Raw genomic sequence first — 25,413 nt, forward strand, 5'->3', positions numbered from 1 at the left:
AGACTAACAGTACTACTAGTAAAGTACAGTAGTAGGGCTACTGAATTGACTAACTGGGTTACTTGCATTTTGGTGCATTTAGGACAAGATGTTTCATTCATGCTGGTAAGTTTGAAAAACCAAACGTCCAGTAACCACCGCCAACCCCCACACAAAATAATATGAGCGCGTATACTGTGTTTTTGAATGAAAAATATAATTATTGAGAAATATAAATTATGGATGTCCGTGTGATGGTTAATACCAAAGATGCGACACACCATAGGAGTATCCGTGTGAGCGGCAGGTTAAGACGTACTGCTTTCCAGCGTCTCCGCATGTAAATGCGGAAGTCATTTACAGTTTACACGCGGAGACGCTGTAAAGCTGAGACGGCTGAGACGAATCAGCGAGAACCTCCACAGTACCCGGTAGCCGGGTCGGAATTGGAAGCGGTTGAGAGCACCTAGCCATTGTGGCAATAGCTTTGGAACCACTGCCCGCGGGAGCCCTGATGAAGTCGCGGGCTACTGGCCCTGACGAAACACGTGTTGGCTGGGCGTGGTGGATAAAATCTGAATTGAAGAAACACTTCTATCAAGACTACTTCCACATTGTTTGTCTATTGGTTGTGTTGTTTGATTACCTACAGCATTTACTCTGTAAAAGGCGACGTGTGCACAGATACCTGTTGTAACAGTATAACATTTTGGCATGTATCTTTCCGCCGTCTTTGTAAGCCTGTGACATTACTGGGAGTTTCAGGAATTCCACTAGCAGCACTATGGGTGGACTCACTACTACATACATAGTCAGAGAGTACTAAAAAAAGGCCTTTTTTTCTCTTGGGTTGCAAAAGAAATCACTGGTACGTGAACTTGTGCTCGCCGCCATAATGGCAGCTCACTCTGCTTTCACCCAAGAAATACAGACACAGGCCATGATGATGCAGACTCGCAGTACTTTAAGCAGTACATGCAAGTGGGGATCTAAATGTCTTACTTTTCTATAGGGGTGGCACTGCCACTGGCCATACTTCTTCCACTCAGCGTCTGCTCTACTACATCATACACCTCTGCTATCGACGAGGAGGATAAAGAAGATAACATCCAGGCTTCGAAAGTACGTCTCTGATTCTTCTTGATGTCTCAAATGTACCAAAATGTATTTTTGTCAAAAACCAACTAACACCCTTTTCATTATAATTTGGAAAGCGCTGTCTTCTTATGTTGAATTGCATTCAACAAAACCATTCTTTACAGTCAAATATATTAAGACTCGCTCGTCCTTCGTTTCACCCTTCTTTAACTTTTCGTTCTTCACATCCCTATACTTCATCTGATATGACTTGGCTTCACAAATCACAATAAAAATTGGCAAGCTGAGTTGAAGTGAAATAGAGGGGGCCATTGGTTACCAGAGAAGTACCGCAGCTAATGCTATTAAAAGTCAAGGTTGACTATCTTCTACGTGATAGTCCAAAAAGTAGTTCTAAATTAGTAAATGTTCTTGACAGTACAGTGTACTTATACCTTTTATATGCTTATTCCATTAAATGCTACACTTGTTCTTATGACAACTGATGAATGCTTGCTTAACGGGCACCATTTTTCTCATTACAGAAAGAAGATTCCATTGCCCTTCTGCCAGACAATTCTCCAACTATAAGTAAGTCATCACCAGCAGTACTGTGTTTTCATTTCTTAATTGAAAATAAAACTTTAAAACTAACAAACACTGTGTGGTTTTTGTTTACGAGTGAGTGAGCGGAAAGGTTTGACTTACTGCACTTGGCAGTCATGTTTCAGTGACTCAGATAGGCCGGGACTCGGAGGTAGTCTTCTTCTGTTCTTCTGGGTCGTACAAATCATTGGTCAGACATTCTAGATAGTCAGTCAGGGGATTGGGGGTTCAACTTCTGTTCGGACTGAGGTATGTCGAAAGATGAACTGCACCTATCATCTTGTCCATACTTCTTTGTGTGCAGAATAGTCCCTGAAACTATACTCCAGAGGATAAGCTGCTTTATAAGAAGGAATTAAAAACCTATTATAAACTAGTCAGAGCAGCCAAAGGCGCCCATTACAATGGACGCATTGAATCGGCCAAAAATCCCACTAAAGAGCTCTTTCTGATCTATAAGGAGCTCACTATTCCAACTAGGCTTGAGACCCAGGATAACTACACTAATGAAATATGTGAAGATATCGCTGACTTTTTCATAAAAAAAGTGGATTCTCTACATGCCACTTTCACAGGAGGCATGTTGACCACTGACCCAGTCGTGGGAAGTGTCGGTGCTATAAAGGCCTCTCTGACCCAGTTCACTGTTCCTGAGAGGGCAGACTTGCTAAAAATTATCAATGGCATTCAGTCTGGCTCCCCCCTCGATGTGATTGCCCCCAATCGCTGTAAGGCAGTCATTGACTGTATGATTGAGCAATTGGCGCACTTGATTACTCTATCCTTTCAGGAATGCTATGTGCCTGATACCTGGAAAATGGCACAAGTAATACCTCTGAAAAAAAAGGCTAATATACACATTTCCCAGCTACAAAATCTTCGTCCTATCTCTCTCCTCCCCTTCTGTGGGAAGGTTGTGGAGAAGATAGTAAACAGCCAACTTATGAAGTTTGTGGAAGAGAACTCGCTTCTCCACTTCACGCAATCAGGGTTCAGAGCAGGCCACTCTACTGAGTCGGCGGCTCTATTCTCCACAGAATGTTTAAGACAACTTACAGATGAGGGGCAGACAGCAGCATTGGTATTATTAGACTTGAGTGCAGCTTTTGACACCGTGCTGCACTCAACACTGCTGTCTCGCCTCTCAGATCTGGGAGTAGATGGGCCAGCTCTGAAATGGATGGTATCCTTTCTGGAAAACCGAAGTTTCCAAGTACACTGCCCTCCATATAAATCATCTATCCACAAATTAAAACATGGGGTACCACAGGGCTCAAGCTTGAGCCCCACGCTTTTTAATCTTTATATGGAGCCGCTAGCCCATATAGTGGAAACTTTTGGTGTGGATATCGTCACATACTCTGACGATACCCAATTGATAATTAAACTCACCCACAATCAACCAGAGGATGCCATCAATTTTTCCAACTGCATGCGTTCTCTGGCAGGGTGGATGCATAACAATTGCCTACGCCTTAATGGCGAGAAAACAGAAGTGTTGATAGTGGGCAAATCCCCTTCTGCTTGGTCGCAGGCTTGGTGGCCATCAGAACTGGGTGCACTTCCCCACCCCGCTAACCTGGTGAAAAACTTAGGAATATGGCTAGATGCAGAGCTTTCCTTTAAGCAACAAATCAGTAAAGTTACGGGTAAATGTCTCGGTATTTTAAAAACTCTTCGGAAAGTCCTAGATCTTCTCCCCATCAGCGCCAGGAAGACACTCATTCATGCCCTGGTTACTCCACACCTGGATTACGGCAATGCCCTTTTTTAGGACTAAGCCGTAAATGTCTACATCAATTACAGTGTGTCCAAAATGCCGCGGCCCAAATGGTATTGAATCTCCCCCGCAGAGCCTCCGGTAAAACAGCACTACGAAAACTTCACTGGCTCCCTATTGAGGAACGTGTTAAGTTTAAAGCTCTATGCTTTGCCCATGGCATTGCCCAGGGAAAAGGACCCAGTTACCTACGCAACCTGCTGACTATTCACCGCCCCACCAGGAACCTTAGATCTGCGGGAGCGATGCTGTTTCAGCTCCCTCGCGTACGTAAGACCAGGATGGGAGGTAGCTCCTTTCGCTTTCTTGCAAGTAAGCACTGGAACAATCTCCCGCTAGATCTACGCATGGAGCCCTCTGAAACAAGATTCAGGCTCAAACTTAAAACATACCTTTTCCCAAAGTAATATTGGTTTTGTACCCCTGTACCCGCGTGGGCTCCTGACCTCGGCCTCTTTGATATACTGCAGCATTTCTTAGCGCGGGGACACACTGTCATTAGTGTAAACAGGCGCTTTAAAAAAAAAAAACACAGAGGGTGGCAGTGATCAACCAGAGGGTGGCAGTGATGAACCAGAGGGTGCTGTGATAAACCAGAGGGGGACAGTGATGATACAGAGGGTGGCAGTGGCAAACGAGAGGGTGGCAGTGATGAACCAGAGGGTGGCAGGGATGAACCAGACGGTGGCAGGGATGAACCAGAGGATGGCAGTGATGAACCAGAGGGTGGCAGCCTTGAACCAGAGGGGGACAGTGATGATCCAGAGGGTGGCAGTGGCAAACCAGAGGGTGGCAGTGATGAACCAGAGGGTGGCAGGGATGAACCAGAGGGTGCTGTGATAAACCAGAGGGGGACAGGGATGGTCCAGAGGGTGGCAGTGGCAAACGAGAGGGTGGCAGTGATGAACAAGAGGGTGGCAGGGATGAACCAGAGGATGGCAGTGATCAACCAGAGGGTGGCAGTGATGAACCAGAGGGTGCTGTGATAAACCAGAGGGGGACAGTGTAAATGTAAATGTAAATGTATGTGTCTTGTAAAGCGCACTGCTGCCCTGAGGCGTCGTGGCGCTGTAGACCGCTGGGGAACCCGTCCTGGCTATCCCTGTGAGATGGTCCCTACTGGGTATCTCCAAGGTGAAACCAGGCATCCCCGGCGAATGTGGGGGGCCGTTGTAGAGATGAGGCAAGCTAATGCCCAGAGTTGCCGAGTGGGATCCCTGGTTAGAGTAGGCACCGAGGCGAGAATTATCAAGTCCGCTGACCCTGGTCCACGACCCTGCCGCGTCGGGAATTGAACCCTGGTCCCGAGTCGTTCTCTGCTTCCGGGTCTGCCGCCTCTAACCAGTGAGCCACACCACTCCACTGATGATCCAGAGGGTGGCATTGGAGAACCAGAGGGTGGCAGTGATGAACCGGAGGGTGGCAGGGAGGAACCACAGGGTTGCTAACAGGCTGGACACGTAGAAACAACATGGTCGCGACAGTTGCGACCACACAAGTAAGTTTGCGTTCCCGAACTTGTACAAAACCCTCGCGAACTGGCAAAAACAGCAAATTCGCAAATCCGCACGAATTCGCGAATCGCGAGTTCGCAAATTCGCAAACCGCAAATTCGCAAAATTCGCCCATGCTTAGACAGAACAGGCCCTACTAGATGGAACAGCAGGTCCGAACAATCGGATCTTGGGGAATTCGAATGATCAGATCAAAGTGCCCTCACACACCTGGTAGAGTACATATACACACACTGGCCGATTAGTGCCTTCAATGATTTGCGGTGTGCTTTGTCTTGCTCGGTGGCCAAATGAGCCGTGTATGGTATGAGTGTGCCCCTGCGTATATCACATCAGACGGCGCGTGTCTGAATATGGTAACAGTTAACTCAGTTCCTTTCTGATTGTGCTATACTTTAGTAGCGGCGCTTTTATACTTCGTGCCACACTCCCTCCTGTATGGCAAGCTGTCTTTGGCCCACTTGAACTCAGGGAGAGACCTACAAGTCCAGCAAATCATGTGGATCTCTGAACAGACGTTGTGTGCTTCCACAAAAAGGGCTTGCCTTCCGCACAACTGTGATCCTTTAGTTTATTTATCTGGCGGCCTGAGATTGAACTTTCAGGGGCACGCACATCATTCTAATGCTATTAAAGTGGTCTTAGATAGCTAGATAATTTGCGCTGTGTTTTTCTTTGGCAGCAGCATAGATGGAAACAGGGCAGGCATTCACTGATATTGATTTTTAGGTCTGGCTTGACAGTGCAACTGTCACTTGACCTTTAATCTTTCTCCAGTATTATTGTACGTTTCTTTGCTTCCACACAAATGCATATCCATTCTCAAGCTATCTCCTCCTAATGCGTCACATAACCATACAACATTAATTTTAAAGCCAGACCTACAGGGCCGGACTGGGAACCAAAACCGCCCCTGGCACAGTGCTCGGCCAGCCCCCGGGTGCCCGCCGAGCTCTTTGTCTGGGCCGGTGTTCGACCGATTTAGTTACAGGACCGATTTTGCAGCTATGCTGCAAAAACGGCCCTGTAAGAAAAACGATCCCCAGGGGTCCCAAACCAGCCCCCCACCCATGCGGCACACCGGAGAATTGCCCAGTGCCCGCTACGGCCAGTCCGGCCCTGCAGACGTATTGGCATTGCCAGTGCTTATTTTATTCATTTAGTGAATAGTGCCAATATTGTTAACACTCACCACCCCTCATGCAGCATCATACAGAATAAATAAACAGACACAGCACCTTTTTCCTTGAGAAAATTGCTGCAGGTTTATTAGCATACCAACTATGCTCTGATGCTGTACCCTAGCAATGAAGAATGAAGATGCCCAGTGCAAGCAGATTCATAAAGGGGCGAAGTGAGACTTGCAGGGGCCCTGGAATGTGCCCAACCCTCACAGCAACTGGCGCGCGACCCAGACCCTAGCACATCATAGGAATCCGGCAGTGACTCAGGGGCGTTCCCCTCTCCTTCCCTCCATGAGCCTACAGTTGGGTGATGTGGGATGTAAACTGTTGATTTTTATTGCCTTTAATAGGAAAGACCTTTACTTACAAGAAAAGCGCGCGGGCTCCGGTTTTACTTTCAAGCTGAGTAGCGCGGGGGCTCCGGAGAACGCCCGCCCCCTGCACGCCCCCGAGCTCGCATCCTTCCTTCCGAAGACTGAAGTGAGAGGCAGCGAGCGGAACAATAATACGGTACTTACTTCAGGAGAACGGGGGCAGTGTAGGCTACACACCACAAACGGGGGCAATGTGTGAAAGAGTGGGGGGCATCTGATAGTCCCACGCCAGGCATCCCGTGCGCCCCCGCCGGGGACATGACGCTATCTTTGGCTGTAAGTGAAGGATCGCGTTTTCAGATATTCAGATATGTGCCTTCAGGGGTCTACCCTCGCCCCCTGAGGGCAGCGCCCACTCGCTCCTCACCTTGGCACTAGCTGGCACAAGCGTGATGACATCACCTCAGCCCCAGCCTGTCCGAGGCTGTATGGGACAGGCGCACTTCACGGGTGAAAGGGTTTCCTGCTGAGAAAGAAGTAAAATTCCCACATGAGGCTGCTGTTCCTCTTGCAGAAGTTTCGAGAATGTAGAATCAGTGGAGGAAAGAGGAGGCGCGGAGAAAAGTCCCTTCATTCCCAGATGTACACCAGGAAATCCGCACCAGTATTTATTGGGAATGTTTGTTAATCCCCAAAAAGTCGACATGTGTGTCTATGGGGAGTTCCAAGTCGGCGCCAGGAGTTTTATGTTTTCTTAGTGAACAGGGCCCAGTGAGGTTACAAGTTACAACTCTGCGCCAAGCTGCGCAGGACACAACTCGCCCCCAACTGGCGCGTGATGGGTGCCCCCAGGCACTGATCCCACCCACGCGTCCTGAAGTGACTCGGAGGGGATTCCCCCTCCACCCCCTGATGAGCCTGCAGAAGGGAATGAGAACAGATGAACTTTTTGTCTTTAATAGGAAAACCCGTTACTTAAGGGAAGGGCGTCTGCTCTCCACCACAGTTTTACTTTCAAGCTGAGAAGCGCAGGAACTCCACGGAAACTCCACACCCACCCAAACCACGCGCTGAAGTTTCACTTTCACGCTGACTGGCGCAGGATTATCTTTATGCACGCACAGAACCCCTCCCTCCGTGCAGCTGAAGTATCAAGCACTGGGGCAACAGGGGGGCAGATTTACAAGCCCCTTGCGCCAACTTTACGCCGCCGTTGCGTCACTTCTGTGATGCAGCGGCATCGTAAACAATGTGCCAGGATGCGACATATTTACAACGTGAAGCATCTAGGGAGATGCGTCCCATCGTAAAGCCCTGCGCTACATTATACCTGTGTCAGGTATAATTTATGCAGGGTGGGAGTTCCGTCGCAAGAAAGCCTCATAAAAGTGACTCAGTGAAAACTACAAGATTTCACTGCGTGACTTTTAGGACGCCACTGTGCCAAAACCTTGCTCCTGCTTGAAGCAGGCGTAAGGAGTGACCCAGCATGGTCAGAATAGGCATTCCTGACCATTGCTGGAGTTGCGTCTTACGACACGACTCCAGCAATGCTCTGCCTTTTCGACATAAGATGCGTCACGCATGTCTGTCCCTGTGCCACGGGTGCGCCGCATTAAATGAGGCGCATCCATGGTGGCGCAAGGCTTTTTTTCCATCACGCAAATGAACTGGCGCTTCTCTGTAAATATGAAGAGATGCGCCAGTTCTTGTAAATCTGCCCCAGGGTACTTACTGCAGCAGGTATGGGGCAGTGTGTGGAAGCATGGGGATCTCTGATAGTCCCACACCACACATTCTCTAATCTCCAGCTGGGGTACATGAAGTTATTTTGGCTGTAAGTGTATGTTCGCGTTTTTGAGTATGAAAGAGGGCAAACGCCCTCCCGGAGTCTACCTTCGCTCCCTGAGGGCAGTGCCCACTCGCTTCTTCTGCTCTCAGCCTTGGTTGGCAGAAACATGATGACGTCACCTCATTTTTCAACCTCATTTTTCGATTCTGCTTTGGATAACCATGCCAGCTCCAGCAAGTGCAGGTCTCTTTGCCACAGATGCCAGGCTGTCCTCACATGTAAACCTGCCTAAAATTATACCAAGCATTGACAAAGCAACAAGGTCTCAGCAATCCGAGAGCTATTGGTGTGGTCAATGACAATGTCTTTTAGCCGTGTTGACTAGCAGCACGACTGACAATCAAGTAAGTATTTTAAAATCTATCTCACGTTTTAATTATAAAACGATATGCATAGAGAACGTTTAACATTTCTCCTTTCTTTCCCCCAATAAACAAAATGTTAATGAATAAACCATAGAGATTCCTTCTCTATATACGTTTTTTAGTCTGTAATAGATTACACGAGACTATTACAAATCTTCTTATTGCCTCTCCCAAAATATGATATTATAACCAACAAAGAGCTATGCTCCATCTGAAATACCATTTATAATAACAGCCAATAAATGATTCATCGCTATCCAATGTATACATACATGCGTCTGTCTATCTGATATTTCGCATTAAATTATACGAGGCTAATATAATCTACCGATTGTCCCGTTTATAACTTACACATGAAAACTAATTCAGAGCATTGCTCTATCTGATATAATACATTTAGCGAAAGCTATTATAAATAAAAATCCGTGTCTATTAATTTGGACCTTAATATTTTGAGCGTGAAAGATAAGGAAAAAGTATCTGACCAATATTAGATCTAAATAGCAAATATGTCAAATAAATAGTCTACAACTTATAAATACAACTACCTATATATCATCTTATGTATTCCGGGCAAAGAAGAAAACACATCCTAATGTTACGTGGTCTCGACCAATGCCGCCGTTTGTATACATCAAAGGAACCAATAACTGGGTCGCTTTGTATAAGTTTACCACCAATACCGACTTGAGTAGATATCTAATGAGCCAATAGGAAGGCCATGTTAAACACACATCCAACCAGGGGTCGACTTACAAAACCTCGCCTGACTCAATCTGAACACTCCGCTAACTTCGCGCCAAAGAGCCGAATAGAAAGGGGGAAAAAAATAGTTAAAGTACAGGTGTAAGGAATCACAAACAATTAGATGACGTTGTGAACTCCAATATAAACCCCACCAACGAGCAGTCGTTCACCAGTATTCGCCGCGCTCAGCATCTGACGAGACGTACCGCCCGCCACCGGACATAGGGAGCCCTGCTAATCATTCTTTGGTAAGACTCTACCCCTGAAAACTTGGTAAAACTTAACAGTAAGAAGCAGGAAAGGAAACTTTACTATGCGCTGCTTACCTATACCGTTTCTCCTATCACAGGCAGGGAGATCTTTTAATCACCCGAACTCAGCGCCATTGGGAATCAAGAAATCCTTTCCTTAGAAACCAGTAAAAAGAAGCACCAACTTTGCAAGTAAGATCAGCAGGGATACAAATAAAAACCATACTTGTATAAAATAACTAAGATATAGCGGTAGCTTGAATATATTTCTGATATGTCTCCTTTAAAGGGTTCATACCGGCGTCACAAAAGAAACAACAGACCGAGAAACCAGGTTAAACCTAGTATAGGTAAGAGGAGCACAGTTGCCATTAATAACACAGATCCCAGAGCGTTATGTGTATAAGTAGTATTTTTAAAGCGTTGAACTAGGTGAAGTAGTAATAAATAGACGTTAAACTTCCCTTTGCATCTCTCCTCTTCGCCAGAATAAAGGTCCCTAAACTAGACCACCAAGGACAAACCTTACCAAGCACCTATCTATCCTAAAGGGTTCCGGTTGGCGGGCGTTAAATCCAAATAAGTCTATTTTATCAGGTAACAACAGTGACAACTGATATTTTTACTTATAGAAATACACATCTATTCCTGTACACTAATAAACATTTTTTATTGTGCTCATTATCTTTCACCACTAGCCATATCCGATTTGAAATTGAAAAGGCTTTCAAAAAAAGACAGAATCTGAATATCATTTCTATAAAAAACTGTCTTCTACTAACCATCTGCTAAGATTACTACTTAGTAAGTATCAGACCTACGCTATAAAAATGAATGTTTTTTATTGTGCCAGATTAAAATATCATACTTCCATTTAAGAAGACTCCTTACTTAGACTGAGTCAAAGTTATCCTCACAATCAAGTTTCCCTGACTTATTCTTTTGACAAATAGATTATTTGCTGTACATCATAGTGCAGTTAAATAGTCGACATTAAAAAACTTGTTTGATAAATTCCCTACCTCTCATTTGAAATAACTGAATTGAACTCCCGTAAGGAAATGACAATACTATATGCAACTTAAAAAGGAATTTCTATCAACCTATAGCTGCTGCTTAAATTGTTTTCTCTTAATTTTTATGTTTTGTCGAACTACATGCAATTACAAGTTCCATAAGCAAGAAACGATATAACTATATATATCTTCACCTTTAGATATTGTGTGGCTGCTCCAGGAAGAAGGCGCTGGCCGCCGAAACGCGCGTAGAGATCGAATTTTCATGCCACCTGCTTTAATTAAGTTTTTTAATGAGATCGAATTTTCATGCCACCTGCTTTAATTAAGTTTTTTAATGTCTAGAAAATGTTAATTTATGTCTGTCAATTGTACCCTATGGAATTTTTACATTTGTATTGTTATTTTAATGTGATATTATAAGTTCTCATTTTTAACTTATGTTAATTAATTAATAAAAACATGTTTTTTAAGCAGCTTTAGTCTATTGCTATATATCTCTTGATCCTGTGGAAAACTATTGTGCTCAATTGCCTAGGGTGTTACTTTTCAAATATCTCTGTTTCCCTGACCTAGGAATTACGATTTCATTTTTTCAGGGGGTCCTTGTTACATATACAATAGTATTTTAAACTCACACATTTGAAAACACTTTCATGCGTAATAAAGAAGAAAATTGTTTGGTTGGAATAAAGTATTTGGGCACGAGCACACAAGGAGCAGCTCTTAACGAAAATGAAACCAAGTGCTGAGCAGCAATTGCCCGAGCCAGCTCCCACGACTGCTCTTTGGCCTGGCCAGTTCTCGGGTTCCTGCCCAGCTCCTACCTGCAGACCTGTTTTTGTCCCAGAACCAGCTTTGAGATAATTTTGAGTATTTCTCCACCAACAGTGACACCTTTTGACTAGCCGTGACCTAAACATGTAGGTGCCTCAGTGGAAAGGTTTGATTTGTGAGTGGCTGCTGGGCTGGTGCTGTCCACTGTCTGCGCTGCACACCACCACTTCAGCAACTGTGCAAGCGTGGTTCATTTCACACACGACAGGCACATCATGGACAGCACTCGGTCACCTGTCCTGCATACAAAAAACACATAGACACAGGGCAAGGACCAGCATCACACGTCTTCATACAAAGCGAGTCAACAAAGCAGGGCACAGCTCCTTGACATAAACAAATCAAGCACATCTTGGGAAGCACCAGCACAAGATTTTTTCATTAAAAAGTGGATGAAACAGACCGAGCACAAGCTTCTGTAACTCAGTCACATGCATAACACGGGCTGCTGAAAGACCAGCTTTGCTCACAAACATATAATAACCTGGGAGCAGCACTGTGGCTCCCCACACAAAGAATTGATACAACATCTGTATGGCAGCAGCACAGCAGCTCCCCACGTGCAGACGAGACACAGCCAAGGCCTCAGCAGTGCTGGTGAAGTTCCGCACAGAGCAGGCATGGCAGCAAGCTCTCCACACAAAGAATAGATACAGCATCAGTATGGCAGCCGAAGTGCAAGCTTCCCACACACAGAACAGATGCAGCCAAAGCTCCAGCTGTGCCAGTGCACTAATACACGGAACAGGCCCAGCAAAGTATCAGCGCTGCAAGCTTTCCATGCACAGAACTGAAATTGCATCGAAGTATCAGTGTCAGCTCAACACACATAGAATAGATACATCTGCATGGCGTACCACTGCCAATGCTTGTTGGTCACCAGCACTGTAACCAACCACTTACTCGATGATGCATTAAGAGGACATTCCACAAAACCTGCGATGAACATTAGAAACAACCCCGCTCTTGTGAATTTGAACTTTCTTTTCAGAAGCATTGTTACAGTGGTAAAAAGCAGCTTTACCACGGGACCCGTTCAGCACCACAGACAGCCAGGACAATTCTGCACCGCCAATCCATGGGCAAGGTAAAATTTACCTGACTTCGGGCCTGGTCCTGGGACCCACACCAACTTTACCCTGAAGGGGTACAAGGCAACTCGACCCCTAAGTGACTGATTATCACTAGTAGTTTTTGCCATGGACCATGATGAATGTCTGCTGTATTTACTGCATTTATTTTTTATTGCTTTGAAAATCCATTACTCCTGTTATATGTATGCTATTTTGTTAATTTTAGTGCCTAAGTTAATATAAAAATACTCTCAATTTTAATAAATTGGTGTCAGATTTCAATTGAGTCGCGTCAATTACTTATGAACCCTAGGGGGACTGTAAAATGCTCAACACTGTTGCAAGGATTTCTGCTCATACACAGTACTGTGCACAGAGACCTAGGACATTAGTGAATTGTGGTGTTTATATTTATTTTAACGACGTGATCTCATGCGCAGTATTTTAGTCAGCATAAGCAGACCTATGATTAAAAATAATATGGTCAGCATGGTTACAATTCCATAAAACACAAAAGGAGGAATCATATTACAATGATAGTGCAAACAGGTGATATAGCGCCTAGTTTTAACACCCTCCCTATATAAGAGCTATGTATTATAAACGAAAGAAGGTCTCTTGAGCTTGTTTTGGAGTACCCTCATTTCCTTTCTGCTCAGTAAGTGTAAATTACATCTGGATCAGCAAGGCTCTTTGCATCCCTGGAATCTTCCAAGTGTGTGGAATTATGGCAAGTGTGCTATGATAAAGGAGCCAGAATCTTGCTTGGCTCGCAGCTGCCAAAATGTTGTGTCTAGAATGTGTTACACGGACATGCCGATAAACAGGCTCACATGTTATGATAACCTTGACGACTCAGCACTCACTGTACAGACTGGGGGCACGATGTATGTCCAGAGATGTCGAAAAACAAACCTTTTCTCATGTATAGACCTTCGTGAAAGCTAACTTGCAAAAACAGCTAAGCAGTGTCGTGTGCAAAAAGCAGCAAAAGGTAAAATGGCATTTAAACTTCTAATAAGCCATGCTAACATAACATGCATGCAAAAAGAGGCCCTAAACCATACTACAACACTTGCTCCTCTGATAAAGCCTAGCTGCTCTTTGCCACACTACCAAGACTGAGCTAAGGATTTGTTAGTGTGAATCCAAGGACCATTTATACAGTATTGTGATAATATTACAATGTAAGGCTACCCAACCATATCACATAATATTCCACTTTTCCACAGTGCAAGCTTCCCACACTTAGAATAGATACCACATCAGAATGGCAGCAGCAGTGCAAGCTTCCAACACTTAGAATAGACACAACATCAGCAGAGCAAGCTTCCCACACTTAGAATAGACACAACATCAGCATGGCAGCAGCAGAGCAAGCTTCCCACACTTAGAATAGATACAACATCAGCATGGCAGCAGCAGAGCAAGCTTCTAACACTTAGAATAGACAGAACATCAGCATGGCAGCAGCAGAGCAAGCTTCCCACACTTAGAATAGATACAACATCAGCATGGCAGCAGCCGAGCAAGCTTCCCACACTTAGAATAGATACAATATCAGCATGGCCGCAGCAGAGCACGCTTCCAACACTTAGAATAGACAGAACATCAGCATGGCAGCAGCAGAGCACGCTTCCCACACTTAGAATAGATACAACATCAGCATGGCCGCAGCAGAGCACGCTTCCCACACTTAGAATAGATACAACATCAGCATGGCAGCAGCCGAGCAAGCTTCCCACACTTAGAATAGATACAACATCAGCATGGCAGCAGCCGAGCAAGCTTCCCACACTTAGAATAGATACAACATCAGCATGGCCGCAGCAGAGCACGCTTCCCACACTTAGAATAGATACAACATCAGCATGGCCGCAGCAGAGCACGCTTCCCACACTTAGAATAGATACAACATCAGCATGGCCGCAGCAGAGCACGCTTCCCACACTTAGAATAGATACAACATCAGCATGGCCGCAGCAGAGCAAGCTTCCCACACTTAGAATAGATACAATATCAGCATGGCCGCAGCAGAGCACGCTTCCCATACTTAGAATAGATACAACATCACCATGGCCGCAGCAGAGCACGCTTCCCACACTTAGAATAGATACAACATCAGCATGGCAGCAGCCGAGCAAGCTTCCCACACTTAGAATAGATACAATATCAGCATGGCCGCAGCAGAGCACGCTTCCCATACTTAGAATAGATACAACATCAGCATGGCCGCAGCAGAGCACGCTTCCCACACTTAGAATAGATACAACATCAGCATGGCCGCAGCAGAGCACGCTTCCCACACTTAGAATAGATACAACATCAGCATGGCCGCAGCAGAGCACGCTTCCCACACTTAGAATAGATACAACATCAGCATGGCCGCAGCAGAGCACGCTTCCCACACTTAGAATAGATACAACATCAGCATGGCAGCAGCTGAGCAAGCTTCCCACACTTAGAATAGATACAATATCAGCATGGCCGCAGCAGAGCACGCTTCCCATACTTAGAATAGATACAACATCAGCATGGCCGCAGCAGAGCACGCTTCCCACACTTAGAATAGATACAACATCAGCATGGCAGCAGCCGAGCAAGCTTCCCACACTTAGAATAGATACAACATCAGCATGGCAGCTGCCGAGCAAGCTTCCCACACTTAGAATAGATACAATATCAGCATGGCCGCAGCAGAGCACGCTTCCCACACTTAGAATAGATACAACATCAGCATGGCCGCAGCAGAGCACGCTTCCCACACTTAGAATAGATACAACATCAGCATGGCAGCAGCCGAGCAAGCTTCCCACACTTAGAATAGATACAATATCAGCATGGCCGCAGCAGAGCACGCTTCCCACACTTAGAATAGATACAACATCAGCATGGCCGCAGCAGAGCACGCTTCCCACACTTAGAATAGATACAACATCAGCATGGCAGCAGCCGAGCAAGCTTCCCACACTTAGAATAGATACAACATCAGCATGGCAGCTGCCGAGCACGCTTCCCACACTTAGAATAGATACAATATCAGCATGGCCGCAGCAGAGCACGCTTCCCACACTTAGAATAGATACAACATCAGCATGGCAGCAGCAGAGCACGCTTCCCACACTTAGAATAGATACAACATCAGCATGGCAGCAGCAGAGCAAGCTTCCCACACTTTAAATAGATACTAGATTGGCATGGAGGCAAAAGCAGTGCAAGCTTCCCACTCATGGAATAGACACATCAGCACAACAGCTGCAGTGTAAGCTTCCCACACATGGAATAGACACAACATCAGCATGGCAGATACAGTGCAAACTTTCCACACACAGTGCAAACTGGGCACAACCATCCGTGTCAATGACTTCAGCCAATATATATTACATAAATATTAGTCCCGTGGGACTCATTCCAAAGCTTGGGCACCTGTTAGCAATTTTGAGGGATCCACCATCTAAAGCAAATTGAATTAATTCATTGTGTTTGTTAAAAAAACGAGAGCAATGGACTGCTTACAGTTTGTGTCAAATACATATATTAGCAATTCGCATGCAAAGGTATGTGAAAAATGTATAATAGTGCAGCCAACGCAGTGCTCAAACGGTGAATGTATATTAACAATATATATGACATATGTAAGGGTCTCTTCAGGACAAAATCGTCAGACTAGTGTACCAACATGTGAGTCCTGATGCACGTCAAATGTAATCTGCTGAATTTCCTGTACAGTGATCTAACAGTATGTTTCCAAAGGATTTGGTGCAGCTTATATCAAAGCTGCAGCATCTGTATTTCTCAGTGGTTCTGGAAAAATACCAGTCTGCTATCGGTGAATACACCCGCTTCTCAGTCCACCACCGTGGATTCTCAGCAAGGCTTGTAGACGCGGATCATTGTAAAGGAATGTGATTACACTTGATTTGTACTTTGTAAAGTGCACGTTGGGGTGGGGTATGTATTTAAGGTTACCAACATGATAATCATTGTGTAAAGTGATGTATCTCACAGTTGTAACCACTGGGACTGACTCCAAGCTGGTGCCTCTATAAGATGAGCAGTGGGAAATCTTCCTGAAGCAGCAACTAGGGACAAAGGACAGGCCCCGCTTAATGGATCAGGTGGCCACTCGATCCTGAACCATCCATGACATCACCCTGCTCATGACCCTGACAAGCCGTCAGTGCACTTTATATAAATGAATGGATTTGGGGGATAATTGCTGATGGGGAATGTAGCAACAGCGCTTAAACAAAAAAAAACCTGGAAAACAATTCCATTTGTCAGCATTAAAAAGGTAGCAATTTCTCGCATGTTTTTGGTTTAATCCAAGCCTGCTTCTTATATTTGAACCCTGATGTAAATTAGGCTTCATCCGCTCCCTGTGTACCTCTATACACCTTTAAGGAAACTTAGCAGTTATGTATACAGTACATAGTCCAGATGACTTAGGCAAGTGGCGGGCACACTGCAGAGATGTGTGTGCAATTAAAGGTTAGTGTGCCCCAACATGTTCCAATGTGGGGTCAAATTTATTAAAAAGTAACACAGTGCAGTGCAGCAAGTCCCCTGGTAATGCAATGCAGCACACATAGAAAGAGGAAATAAAAGGAGAGATAAAGATATTGCTCCTCGGTACGCCTCCCCGGGTAAGGCATAGCATTTTGGCCCATTCCAAGCTCTACTAGTAATGGTAACTCTGGGAATGCGCCAAAATCCATGGAAGTAACGTGAGAACACCCACCAACACCCATGGAGCAGGACAGAGTAACACAACACAGCGATTTGCGTTGTGTTGCGTTACTCCTGATTTATCAAGCCACTCAGGGCCACGCAAAGTGGCCTTGCATGGCCTAATAAATTGCATTTGGGGGTTGCCTAACGCATTTACCACATTCTGTGGTGCAAAAGCGATGCCACCCCCAAGACAAACAGGGCCCAGGGTGTGAGGGTGGGTTGTCCTAGCTGCAGGGAGGGCTAGCGAAGTGGTGGTTTTGTTGGAGTTAGCTGAATCCCTTACAGGGTGGAGGATTGTCTGGAGGGAACCTCAAACACATCGCATGAATAGGGACATAATGGTGCATTACAGAGCTGTATGAAACATAGAGTCTCATTAATGTTGATTTGGTGTAGGGCAGCAGAACAAGTCACCTTGCTGTGCTTACCCGCGTCAAAGTGAAAGGCCAGGAATGCCCCATATTTATCTAATACAGAGCATTCATGTCCTTTCCTCCAGTGCTGGCAACATCTCAGCAACCTAGTGCCAGTGCAGGCACCCTCGCACCATGGTACAAGGGCGCCTGTCTTGTCATCAGGATTGTTCTTGTGAAGGATTGTTTTGTTTCCTGCACAAAAACAATCCTAGGGGCTTTTTCCTTTTTCTCTGCAGCACACGTGGAAAGACGAAAAACTGAGGAAAAATGAAGTTATTTCTCCTCGTTGTGCCTTCCTAAGTTTTGGCACATCACCAAGTTGGGGATCCCCAAATCTGGTGAAGTGTTAAAATCCATGGATGTTGCATGGAAACACCCACCGCAACGCAGAGGGATCGCCACCGCAACGCAGAGGGATCGCCACCGCAACGCAGAGGGATCGCCGCCCTAACACAGAGGGATCGCCGCCCTAACGCAGAGTAAGGCAATGCATCAATTTGCGCTGCCTTTCCTTACCCCATATCCATGAGGCCACTCAAAGCCAGATATGATTTTGTGATGTGCGCCACCAGAGTGTCCCAATATGTAATGCTATTGCGGCACAAGGGGCTTGTAAATATGCCCCATAGTGTCTAAAAGGATATATTGTATATGCTGTACTATGAAGGAGCTCATACAGCACCCTACTGCTTTAGGATTTGACTCAGTACCTGCACTACTCTCACTCCACATCAGCGATTTTGAGAGACAGTGATCCTGGCAGTCTCAGGCCGTGATGCTGTGAGATGCCACAAGTCGAGAAGTGATGTATTGGACTGCGCTTTCTGCACAGTCCGGCCATGTACACTAGGGTGTTTCAGTAATGCTGGGCAAGGGATGTGCTCTCTTTATGTTTAGTGAATACCCCGAAATTTACTGCATTGTACCTCTGCACCAAATTCACATTGCGCATCTGACCCATCTAATTCTCTTCTGGATACTGCACTTTGCTCGATTTCTAAACTGACTCATGTCAGACGGTAGCACTTTTATTGCCAGTGCTGCATTAATGTGCACTGGGTGCAGCGCACCAGGATATGTTTGCCTAAATTCTCCCCTGAGGCGGAAGCCGGGGGCTCTCAGCTCTATCTTTGTTCACTGCCAATTTCAGGTTTTTGATCAGCGAAGTACGTGTGTATTTTAAAACTTGTATATATTTTAATTGCTCTATTTTAACTAGTACTTCCCTGTACTTCGGCGCGAGATTTGCGTCGCACCCAAGCCGCCAACACATCTTTCCTTGCATGGCGCAGCCGATTTCAGGTGCTGACACCGTGACTTGACCCACCTCAGCCGCCATCTTGCTGGGAGGAAAGGGTTGCGGTCCAGTTGTTGGACGCCTCCCGCCCTCCCAGGATACTTAAGGGGCGTAACATACAACCGTGGTGATATTTGCCTAAATTCTCCCCTGAGGCGGAAGCCGGGGGCTCTCAGCTCTATCTTTTTTCACTGCCAATTTCACGTTTTCGATCAGCGAAGTACGTGTGTATTTTAAAACTTGTATATATTTTAATTGCTCTATTTTAACTCGTACTCCCCTGTACTTCGGCGCGAGATTTGCGTCGCACCGAAGCCGCCAACACATCTTTCCTTGCACGGCGCAGCCGATTTCAGGCGCTGACACCGTGACTTGACCCACCTCAGCTGCCATCTTGCTGGGAGGAAAGGGTTGCGGTCCAGTTGTTGGACGCCTCACACCCTCCTCTAATCCTCTTCTAAACATGTATAAAAATATCAGGCCTTCCCGTCCGCGCAGCGGGCGGGCGCAGCGTGAGCGCCAAAGGCAAGCCCGTCTGCGCCCGTCCTCGCCGGGACCGGGCCTAGGGCCAAGACCCCTGGCTGGGCTCTGTCTGATCACAGGCTGGTCTACTCCCGTACATTTTTGACGGAGCTTCGATCACTCCCCACTCCCCGTTGCATAATGCATGATCCAACACAAGTATCTAAAAATGCTACTCTTACATGCCCTCATTGCAACAGTGCGATACCTATAAACAACACCAAGATCCAATCCAAGTTACAAACCAATTTTAAAGAAGTCAACATTCTCAAGGCCCTCATTAATGCGCGGTCATTGTGTAAGCACAGTCAGGAAATAGCGGACCTTATTACCGATAATAATTTAGACGTCCTTTTTATCACTGAAACGTGGACGGATGATTCTTCAGACCCCGACTTAGTAATCGCAGTACCTCACGGATATAAAGCTTACCGACAGGACAGGGTAAGAAAAAAGGGAGGTGGGCTGGCCATTATAGCCCGGGAACGGTTCGTCGTCAGAACATCACCCATTCCAGTTACATCATGCGAAGCCTTGCAGTTCGGTATTAAGCTCACTGCCCTTTTTAATTTTTCAGGGAGTACTCTTATAACGACCTCCAGGAACAAGGACTGGTTTTCTTGCCAACCTAAACACAATATTGGAGTCGCTAGCCACCGAAGTGTCCTTCACAGTTATGGGTGACATGAATTTTCACCTAGAACAAGATAATGATAAGGATACTTCCGCCCTCATTACAGACCTGGAAACACTGGGTCTCAAATGGTCACCTCCCCTACCCACCAGGCGGGACATACCTTAGACGGTATCTTCTCCAACGTTGAGGGCTTGCATATATTAAATATCTTACCCATGCCTTGGACTGACCACCATGCCATATTTAGTAGACTGACAATGAAATTTTGAGAAAGAAGGTCACTACTCCTGTCCCAGGTTCCTTTAAAGTATTGGAGAATATAAATCAGACAGAATTAATAAAGCTACTGGACAGTACACGCCCATCTCTGTCTACTGAACCCAATACCGCAATTCGACAATTTCAGGACTGGCTAGGCCATGCCACCAATCTCCTAGTACCTACTAAAACCCAATCCAGGAATAGAACCACACCAACCGCCCCGTGGTACATTGAGGAATTAAGAATGCAAAAACAACTGAGCAGGAATAGGGAAAGGCATTGGCGCAAAACCTATAATATAGAGAGTAAGACCAAATATAAAGATTCATTGGCCGTTTATAAAGCTATGATTATTGATGCAAAAAAACATTCTTCTCAGAACAAATTGAAAAAGCCAAAAATTCCAGTAGGCAATTATACGACATTACTAAAACTCTGTCAGGTAACGTTCCAGATCTTACCCCGCCCCCCTCGCAATCACTTTGTGATGCACTGGCCAACTTCTTTTTCTCTAAAGTAAATGACATCTACCAAGCTTTTACTTCAAAAACCAACTCGACAATAGCCGCTCCTTCTTATATGCCCTCTGGAAAGGTTTTGACCAGGTTCAAGGCTCTTACGACCGACCAAACAAAGATCATTGTCTCTTCGATTAAAACAGGATCGGCACTAGATCCTTGTCCTTTTTCAGTCCTCCCACCGGTGATGGACATAAGCATCCCGGTCATTACTCTAGTTTGCAACTCTATATTGGGTTCTGGGACATATCCGGATTCCTTAAAGAATACGCTGGTGTAACCACTGTTGAAGAAACCGAGTCTGGACAAGGCTGAATTAAAGAATTATAGGCCCATAGCAAGCCTCCCTTTTTTAGCCAAAGTGGCCAAAAAAGCTATGAACCAACAACTATCCGAGCATGTAGAGAAACATCTTCTACTGGATAATACACAATTCGGTTTCCGCAGGTATCATGGTACTTAAACCGCCTTAATCAAAGCCGCAGACGACATTAGAGCAATCCGAGCTTTATCGGCGGCTTTCGACACGGTCGACCATAAGATCTTGGTGGACCGTGTCGGAAAGATGGGCATTCACCATACAGCGAGAGATCTGCTTGCATCCTTCCTGGTCGACAGAACACAGGCCGTCACCCTGGGGCCATAGCAATCTGCCAAGCTGTCACTACCGTGTGGGGTTCCTCAAGGCTCATCCCTAAGTCCGACACTATTTAATATCTATGTGTCGGACCTTGCCAATGTTATCAAAGCATATGAGATGAGCCTAACCTCCTACGCTGATGACACGCAATTGGTTTTGGCCATCTAAGGCGATGGATATGAGGTGGCAGAGCGCTTCCAAAGCGGAATGCTAGCAATCGGAGAGTGGATGGCGTCCAACTGCCTTAAGCTCAACTCCGAAAAGACGGAGGTGGTCATTTTTGGACCCCTTTAACCAGGCTGGTCAGCAACCTGGTGGCCATCAGCCTTTGGAGCCCCTCCCAGCCCAGCCCTCGAGGTCAGGTACCTGGGAGTAACTTTTGATGAGGGTCTCAACTTTGTGGCACATGCGAACAAAATAGCGGCCACTGCCCATCACAAATTAAGAATGATCAGGAAAATCATCCCGTTTTTGCCAGATGTAGCTGCTAAAACATTGGTCAGTTCTTTAGTTTTATCGTCCCTTGACTACTGCAATGTCCTATGCTTAAATGCCCAGGTCAGGGTAACCAATAAGCTTCAGACAATACAGAACGCAGCAGCACGTCTGCTTTATAGAACACCCAAGTTCTTGGCCATATCAGACACAATCAAAAATGGTTGACGATCCGGAATCGGATCAAGTTCAAATCACTCTGCATAGTGTACAAGGCACTCCATGATCAAGGACCGTATTTCCTTAAGGACCAGCTGATACCCTATAAACCTGCCAGACAGCTCCGATCCACTACTCTTAAACAACTAGTGGTCCCACGTTCTAAAACAGTTTCATGGGGTGACCGCCGCTTTTTAGTCGCGGCACCTAAATTATGGAATACTTTGCCGCAACACATTAGGACAAGCCCCTCACTCCTGCAGTTTCGCAAAAGATTGAAGACCTGGCGTTTTAATCAGTAACACTGACCATTAACCACTTGGAGCCATTATCATCTTGGGGAAAATTATGTGAATAGTCTAGCGCCGAGACGCCTCCGGGTATTCGTTCGCGCTCAATAAATGGCAAATAAATAAATAAATGTTTGCCCATTGTGCCCCCATCTCCAGTCACATTGCTGCTCGCTCTGGAGGGTCTACCTGCTGCTGCAGCAGCCATGGGCACTCCTGGTTAGTGGCTGTGCTACTAGTTCTTGCCTCTCCTTCTGCCAGGCGGCCCAAGCCGAGGGCACCCTCACTGTCTCAAGGGAGTTGTCAGCTGCTTGGCACCATGGCCCAGTAGAGAGGCACCAGATGTCTGGGCAAAGTTTCTGGTGAATGCTTTAAATAAAGCATTTGATTGTTCAAACACAGTCATGAAAATTATTGTAAGAATATGGTTTGCTTCTCGGAAAATATTATTCATAAACTGTTTTACTGTTTTTATGTTCTATTAAATTGTATCTTTTGTAATTCACTTCCTATTAGGCACCAGACAGACGCCCTGAATTATCTATTTACTTCTCAAATCCCAATCACATTGTTATGTTATGTTATATTAATTAAATTTATATCGCGCACAGATACTCAAAAGTGCCCTGGCGCATCACCAAGGGGGGCCATAGTCAGGTATTATGCGAAAAGATGTGTTTTTAGGTTCTTCTTGAAAATCAGCAGGTCCTGAGTAATCTCACATGTGCAGAAAAAACATAGGACTCCTTCCGGAGATTATCAATGTCTAACTAATGGCAACATATGAAAGAAAGCAGGTATAGGCACCTATGCTCATCTCTGAACTCCAATAGCAACTATTAGCCTGGTTCATATTTGTTTCGTGTTTGAGAGACACATTTGGAAATGTGGTGGCACTCAGGGCAGGAAGTTAGTTCTTTTATTAGCGGGTAGAAGAAAGCCATCTTTCTGAAATGCCCACCCAGGCACATACTGCACACAGCTTTTTATTAGCAGTCAGGATGCATGATTTAACAAAAAATTATATTTGGCTTCACTGCTAACATATACATTGTTATACAGCGGGTTTGCCCTTTAAGTTTCACTAGTATTTTAATTGCAGAATCTATTTTTTTTCTGCTCATGCCCCCTTTTTTGAGTTAACATTTTTATACTGTTTTAAAACAGTATGTGATCTGTAGGGTGTATGCTATTCAAACAAGGTGATAATGAAAAATAAAGTGTAAAATATATCTGATATTTGTTAAGGCTGGACATGCGTTTTATTCCACTGGGCATTTCCCCGCAGTCCTGTCCATTTCCATGCACCTGCGGTTACAGTCATGCATTTTGGGTCAGATATCTGCATCGCTGCACTGAAATGATGAATTATCCATTAAAGCGCCACTGTGATCATGCGGCGCTTAAGGCTGCCTGGCTTCATTTCGCCAATGTAGCCAGTGCGGTTTTTAGGTCTCGCACCTAGCATTGCAGTGCGCATCAATGCCCGCGCAGCGAGAGACCTCATGAAGGGGGTTTGAAACTGCCCCAGGAATCGCACACGCTCGTTATGTTAATTAAAATTTATTAAGCGCGCATACGCCCAAAGGCTTCTTGGCGCTAGAAAGAGATAAAAAAACATAACAAGGGTGGATCAAACGAAAGTCTCTATTTCAGATATGCCTGTGTGAATAAATGCGTTTTGAATGCCTTTCTAAAGGCAAGAAAATCCTTGCACTGCCTAAGAGCTGGCGGCAAAGAATTCCACAGGGTTGCTGCTAAAAAATGAAAACTACTGCCTCCCTGTCGTTTCTTCTTAAAGCGAGGTACCTCAAGTAGGTCTTTGTGGGCTGACCTCAAGCTGCGTGAAGGAACGTATCTGCCAATCAGCTGTTTAATAAAGGAAGGGCCCTTCCCTTGCAAAGCCTTAAAAATAATGCAGCCAGCTTTGAATTCGGCTCTTTGAGCCACAGGAAGCCAATGCAGGGTCTCTAAACCAGATTTGATCGAGACCCATTTGGGAACGTTACAGATCAGTCTCGCGGCTTGGTTCTGCAGGTACTGCAGTCTTCTAAGTTGGCCTATAGGTAGGCCTAGATAGAGACTGTTGGAAAAATCAATGTGGGAAAGGATTAGGGCCATGACCACCTGGATTAGGGCAGAGTGGGTGAGGAGGTGTGCGATTTTCCTGATTTTTCTCAATTGGAAAAAACCAGAAGAAACCACCGTGCCGATCTGAGATTTTAAGGAGAGGTCCTCACTAATAGTTACCCCCAAGCTCTTTACTGTTTGTGATTTCTTTGGGGGAAGGCCCATGTCCATGGGCCAAAAATTAGGGCTCCAACCGATTTCACTCTTACCAGGCAGAATCAGCTCGGTTTTCCCCGGATTTAATTTAAGATGATTTAGAGACATCCAATTCTGGATTAGGGTCATGGTTACTTGAAAATCCTCCACAGCATTTGGGGAATTGAGTGTAAAGACTAACTGCAGGTCATCTGCATAATTGTATACAGTGACTTTGTGTTTACTTAAAGCAAAAAGAAGGGGCCGCATATACAAATTAAATAATAAAGGGGACAGGGAGGAGCCTTGGGGGACCCCGCAGAAGGAATTGAGTTTAGGAGCTGAAAAAGATCCAAGACAGACAGACTGGGTGCGTTCAAATAAGAACGATTTCAACCAAGCCAAGGCAGAATCTCTAAGGCCTGCCTGTTCGACACGGTTGACCAGAATGGAATAGTCAACCGTGTCGAATGCAGCAGACAGGTCAAGGAGCACAAGGGCTTGGTGAAGATTTTTGTCAGCATTGGACCTCAAGGTGTTCTGGACAGCCAATATGACTGCCTCGGTAGAATGGCCAGGCCGAA

Source organism: Lissotriton helveticus, chromosome 7 (genome assembly GCF_964261635.1).
Source record: "Lissotriton helveticus chromosome 7, aLisHel1.1, whole genome shotgun sequence".
Taxonomy (NCBI): Eukaryota; Metazoa; Chordata; class Amphibia; order Caudata; family Salamandridae; genus Lissotriton; species Lissotriton helveticus.